Below are 6,544 nucleotides of genomic sequence, written 5' to 3' on the forward strand. Positions count from 1 at the left end.
GAATGTCATATCTGAAATACATAATACACTGGAGGTACTAAACAGTAGGCTCGATAAAGCAGAGGAGTGAATCAGCTATTTGGAAGGGAATGTAATAAAAAATACCCAATCAGAACAGCAAAAAGAAAAAAATTACATAATGCTGGCCATTAACACAATTATTCTATACTTTCTGACAGTATTCAGCAGTAGATAAAAGAGGTTGGGTTATGGCAGGACATTGGCTGAGAATATGGAATTGGGATCCTGCCCCTCCTCTCTTACCCAACACTCCACAAAATAATAATAATAACAATAATAATAATAATAATAATAATGTACTCTGGTTCCTGCAGACTTCTGATCCTTTCACCTCTTTTCTCAAAACATTTTCTTCATTTATAAAAGCAGGTACTACATATAAGTTTGAACTTCAGGCACAACCTTTTTGTCGCCTAATTAATTTGTACTATCAGAGTTTTTTTAAATAAGAGAAAGTTTATTTAGAAAGTTAGAGGCAAAGAAGAGCCCTCAGAGCTTAGGAGAGAGAAAGGTAAAGGTGACTAGCCTGGGGAGAACAAAGTGGGGAGAGGAAAGGTGCAGGTTCCAGGAGGAAGAGCTTGCTGTGCTCTCAGGTTCAATCTCACTAATTCTGCGGAAAACTCCCTTTGCCCCTCCTGAGGGCACATGCACACATGCTCTCTCTTCCACCCTTAAGGGCTCACCAGCAAAGATGCTTTTGTCACCTGTTGGAATTAGAGATTTAAAAGGATCCCTGTGATTTTAAAAAGGACACACAGGTAGAAAAGAGAGAACTCATGCACATCTGGCTGGGGACAGGCTATGGGTATAAATATGGGGATGCTACATACCTGAGCTGGAAGCTTAGCCTGCAGCTGCATATCTTTTTTTATTTTTTAATCCTCACCTGCGGATATGTCTTTCATTGATTTTGAGAGAGAAATATTAATCTGTTGCCTCCCATACACACCACAACCGGAGATCAAACCCACAACCTGGGTATGTGCCCTGACTGGGAATCAAACCTACAACTCTTTGGTGTAAAGACATTGCTCCAACCAACTGAGACACCCAGCCAGGGCTTTTTTAAAAAATTGTATCTCTGTATCTCTTATCACTGACTTGAATCTCTAATAAGTCTATGGACACTGTGGAAAGCTGAAGTATTTCTACCCTCGGTGGCCATTCATAAAGGTTTGGGAGGAATTCTTAATCATTTCCTGTTGGGAATTATAACACTAATATAGAAGGGGAAAATTCATATTTAAAACATTCTCACAACAAAATAAGATATTTCCTTTTGGTGTTTCCAACTTTCTATTGGCTCTAACTTTTATTATAAACTGAACTGAGATTTGCTTAGAATTTCCTAAAAGAGAGAGAGAGAGAGAGAGAGAGAGAGAGAGAGAGAGAGAGAGGCTGTTACCCACACAAATCAGGTTCAAGGTCAACAAGGAATTGGCAGAGAAAGGGTGTTATTAAGAGTAAAACTGAAATAACCTATTTTGGAAACTGAATGTAAAAGAGGAAGAGATGCAGCCAAGAGACTTAAATAAATGTACTAGGAATAGGATGACACTGAGTCCAGAGACAGAAGAGTACATTTATCAGACTCAAGCAGCAGAAGGAAGACATGATATTACAATGAAAAAAGAAGAGTTTCAGAATTCAAGACATATTTCATCTACTTGAGTCACAACTGGAAATAATTATATATATAATGAATATATACAAGGAATATCTATGATTAGAATTGTCAACCTATAGCATAGTACCTGACCCAAAGTAAAATCTAAATATGAGGTAACTGCTATAAATAGGTGGAGAAAATCCAAATTACTTATTACATTTTCCTAGAATATAATTAACTAATAAATTCACAGCTACTAAGAAAAAAAATAAAATTTATTCCTATAAATAACATATAGCCCTTCTGATAGTTTTAGATAATCCACTCAACTGTTCTCTTCCTTAAGAATTAATTGAAGTTGATTGGGCAGATATTATATACACAAATATATAGCTGTATGTACTCAGGGTAAAACAAAATTTTATTTTGTTCTGAAGCACTATAGCTTATATAATTTTTTCTACATCTGAGTAATTTCTGCACTGCCCTTATAACTCATACTGGCCATAATGAGATTAACCATAAATCTGAAGAAGGCAGATTACTTATAAAATAGATTTCCCCATCTTACTTCAGCCTCAACAGAGCAACAGAACAATATAAAATAAGACATTGGGTTTTTAGTACTCATAAATAATGTAGAAGATTAAATCACATAACAGTGAAATTTGATTTTGTCACCACATAACTCATTATACATTCAGTTTATCAACTGGATTCTTTTGCAAAACATCTGAAACCTAAATGCAAATTTTAACAGCTCTCCAATAAGCAGCTGCATTAACCACAGTGTGCCGATGATAAAATGATACTCAATCCAAGTTTCTTACCTGCCTCAACAGTTTTTCAATGGCTGACATTACCATAAGGCCTCTCCAAACAACTGGTGCAGTCTCTTCAACCAGGAAGCCCATAGACATACTACAACAGTAAATCAAAAAGACAACTAATTTACATAAGTTAATCAACAGTATTCTGAAAAGTATAAAATAAAAAAGATATGCTCACCAAGCAATACCATAATTCAAAAGAGGCTTCATTAGGTTGTCTGAAATTAAAAAAAAAAAATTTCTTTGAGAAGAGTCATATATAAACATAATGATTTGTTCTCATCAAAGAGTGCCAAATTAAAATACAAATAGACTACTCGTACTCCTGCTCTTTTAACCTAATTCATCTCAATTTACAACAGTTTAAACATTTGTCAAGCATAAAACTAATACTTCGAATAGATGTAACTTCTAAAAATGGTTGAGATATTGTTTTATTGAGAACAATTCATCTAGCATTTTCAAATATGCTTTTAAAAATACCTCAATAATGTTGTTCACCAATTTTGTTCACATATACAGATACATAGGTTACATACATATGCTTTAAAAAATAGCCTCAATAAATAATGTTGTCCACCAATTTGGTTCACATATATAGATTACATATATATGCTTATCTAGGATGCTTACACACATGTGCACATACAAACTCATCTAATCAGTTCTCCCTATTTCTTATTTTTTCTTTACTTGGAGAATTTGAAAAGTATACAAATACCAAAAAGTAGGAAAACTTTATTTTGTACCTTAATATAATAAAAACCATAAATAAAAAATCCACAGTAAGCATCACACTTTAAGAACAAGGAAAAGAAAAGGATATCCCCTTTGGTCACTTCTTGTCAACATAATATTGAAAGTTATAGCCAGACAAATTGGAAAGAAACATAAATAAGTGGGATCCAAGTTGAAAAGGAAAAAGTCAAGTTCTCTCTGTTCATAGATGATATAATCCATGTATGTAAGCTATGGTGCACACTGACCACTAGGGGGAAGACACTCAACACAGGAGCTACTACCCCCTGGTGGTCAGTGCACTCCTTCAGTCAAGATCCCATGGCCAGCCAACCTCCCAGTCCCTCTCTACCCCCACCCCCACTGGTCAACCTCCCATGGCCCATCCCTTCAGCCAACCTCCTGCAGCTCCGATTGGCCCCGATCACTGGCCAGGCCAAGAGACCCCACCGTACACGAATTTGTGCACCAGGCCTCTAGTCCTATATAATAAAAGCCTAATATGCAAATTGTCCCCTTGGGCAGTCGTTCGACATCTTGCTATGACGTGTGCTGACCACCAAGGGCCGGCGCAGAATATGGTGGTCGTCGGCAACACACTGCAACCTCTCGCCGACTACCTGGGGGTGGGGGTCACTGGGATGGAGGTGTGGTGAGAATGCAGGGTGTCCACCAAGCTTGCTCTCACTCCCCGTTACCCTCCCTCAAGACTCCAGGGCTCACGTGCTGGGGAAGCACCCGCACTCAGGTGCCACGCACCCGCAAGGAGCCCACCCTGAATCCACACGGCATCTTCGGGGTGAACCAAGCCAGAGCCACTGGAACCGCAGGGGCTAGACAAGCTCCCCATGGGTTCGTGCAGGAGCTGGTCTGCAAGTGCAGTTGGAAGAGTGTGCTGCCCACCCGGCTTCTGTGCGGCACCACTGGGTGGACCAGTAGCCCACGCTGTGCCCCGGCCCGTGGCATCCAGCCATGCTCACCGCATCTCCACATGGGGACTCAGGCACCATGACTCAGGCAGAGGGGGGCACGCAGGGTCCTGAGGGCCCAGGAGCTGCCCAGGGCCCTGAGGTCAACTGGAACCTGCCCTTCCACACATAATGCTCGTGTTTTGACTGCCAGCCAGGCCTAGGGACCACACCCGTGAATGAATTTCGTGCACCGGGCCTCTAGTCTTACACATAGAAAACCCTTAATGTTCTACACACACACAAAAAAAACAATTAAAGCTGATAAATGAATTCAGCAAAGTAGCAGGATACATGTACAATGAAAACTACAAAACATTATTGAAACAAAGAACATAATAAAAGGAAACATGTATCATGTTCACTAACTGGAATACTTAATATTGTTAAGATGTCAATACTACCCAAAGCATACATATTCAATGCAACCTCTCTCAAAATCCCAATAACATTTTTTATAGAAATAGAAAAATCCGTCCTGAAATTCATATGGAAAATCAAGGGATTCCAAATAGGCAAGTCAATTTTGCAAAAAGAACAAAGCTAGAGGACTCACTCTTCCTGAGTTAAAAAGTCTTACACATAGAAAACCTTTAATGTTCTACACACACAAAAAAAAAACAATTAAAGCTGATAAATGAATTCAGCAAAGTAGCAGGATACAAAGCCAACACACAAAAATCAGTTACATTTCTATGCACTAATAATGAACAATCTGAAATGGAAATTATGAAAACAATTCTATTTATAAGAGCACCAAAAAATCAAATGCTAAAGAATTAACATAACCAAAGAAGTGAAAACTCTTTAAAATGTACAATGAGCCGAAACCAGTTTGGCTCAGTGGATAGAGTTACATATTCAATGCAACCTCTCTCAAAATCCCAATAACATTTTTTATAGAAATAGAAAAATCCGTCCTGAAATTCATATGGAAAATCAAGGGATTCCAAATAGGCAAGTCAATTTTGCAAAAAGAACAAAGCTAGAGGACTCACTCTTCCTGAGTTAAAACTTAAAATAAAACTACAGTAATCAAAACAGTGTGGTACTGGCATCAAGGCAGACAAATAGACCAATGGGATAGAATAGAGAGCTCAGATATAACCCTTAGCATACTGAGTGAGGCAAAAGTAGTTGTGAGTATGCACAACCCAGAGTTTATTCTTGTATTAATATTTATTCATTATTGTATTATTTCCTTACAAATAACTGTAAACCTACTTTTGCCCTAACCCAGTGGTCGACAAACTCATTAGTCAACAGAGCCAAATATCAACAATACAACGATTAACATTTCTTTTGAGAGCCAAATTTTTTAAACTTAAACTATATAGGTGGGTACACTGTTATTAACATAATTAGGGTATTCCTAAGGCTTAGGAAGAGCCACACTCAAAGGGCCAAAGAGCCACATGTGGCTCGAGAGGCGTAGTTTGCTAACCACGGCCTAGGGCAGGGGGCCTCAAAATTTTTAAACAAGAGGTTTCTAGCTGGGCCGGCGTGGCTCAGTGGTTGAGTGTCAACCTATGAACCAGGAGGTGCTGGTTTGATTCCCGGTCAAGGGCATATACCTGGGTAGCAGGTTTAATCCTGGGCCCCAGTCAGGTTGCCTGGCGGGGGCAACCAATCAATGTGTCTCTCTCACATCACTATTTCTCTCTGACTCTACCTCTCTCTTCCATTCACTCTAAAAATAAATGGAAAAAATATTCTCGGGTGAGGATTAACAACAACGAAAAACATAGGAAAGGACAGCCAGTAAAAATTTTGTAATATCACTTTCTCACCATCCATTTTCCTACTCCTTCCTTTCTTTCTGAAGCCAAGACCCTTTCTTATGGAAAATTAGGTGCAAGAAAAGAGTTGCATCCACTATTGTTCTTTCCGAAGAATGTCAAGTTATGGTATGATAATGTGGTTCCACCTATTTTTTTTAAATATATTTTTTATTGATTAAGATATTACATATGTGTCCTTGTACCCACGTTACCCTCTACCCCTCCCCCGCTCATGCCCTCACCCCCGCTCCGTTGTCCGTGTCCATTGGTTAGGCCTATATGCCTGCATGTAAGTCCTTTGGTTGATCTTTCCCCCTTACCCCCCCCCTCCCCTACCTTCCCTCCGGGGATCGATAGTCTGATCACTATTTCTCTGTCTTTGGATCCGTTCCTGTTCGTCAGTCTATGTTGTTTTCTATATTTCACAAAAGAGTGAGATCATGTGGTATTTATCTTTCTCTGACTGGCTTATTTCACTTAGCATAATGCTCTCCAGTTCCATCCATGCTGTTGCAAAAGGCAAGAGTTCCTTTTTTTTAACTGCAGCATAGTATTCCATTGTGTATATGTACCACAGTTTTCTAATCCACTCATATC

The 6,544-nt window shown here is 39.0% G+C and overlaps 1 long non-coding RNA gene across 2 annotated transcripts in view; it reads right to left on the bottom strand.

Annotated features, from left to right (window-relative positions):
* Window positions 1-2,453: 2,453 nt before the first annotated feature.
* Window positions 2,454-6,544, bottom strand: part of LOC102752160 — a 60,655-nt gene continuing 56,564 nt past the window's right edge. For both annotated transcript variants that reach the window (XR_001513043.1, XR_001513044.1), the window contains exons 2-3: window positions 2,639-2,678; window positions 2,454-2,551 (exon numbers count right to left, since the gene is read on the bottom strand). This is a non-coding gene — a long non-coding RNA (uncharacterized LOC102752160). The remainder of the gene's footprint in view (window positions 2,552-2,638; window positions 2,679-6,544) is intronic.

Source organism: Myotis davidii, unplaced genomic scaffold (genome assembly GCF_000327345.1).
Source record: "Myotis davidii unplaced genomic scaffold, ASM32734v1 scaffold3095, whole genome shotgun sequence".
In the NCBI taxonomy this organism is placed as follows: Eukaryota; Metazoa; Chordata; class Mammalia; order Chiroptera; family Vespertilionidae; genus Myotis; species Myotis davidii.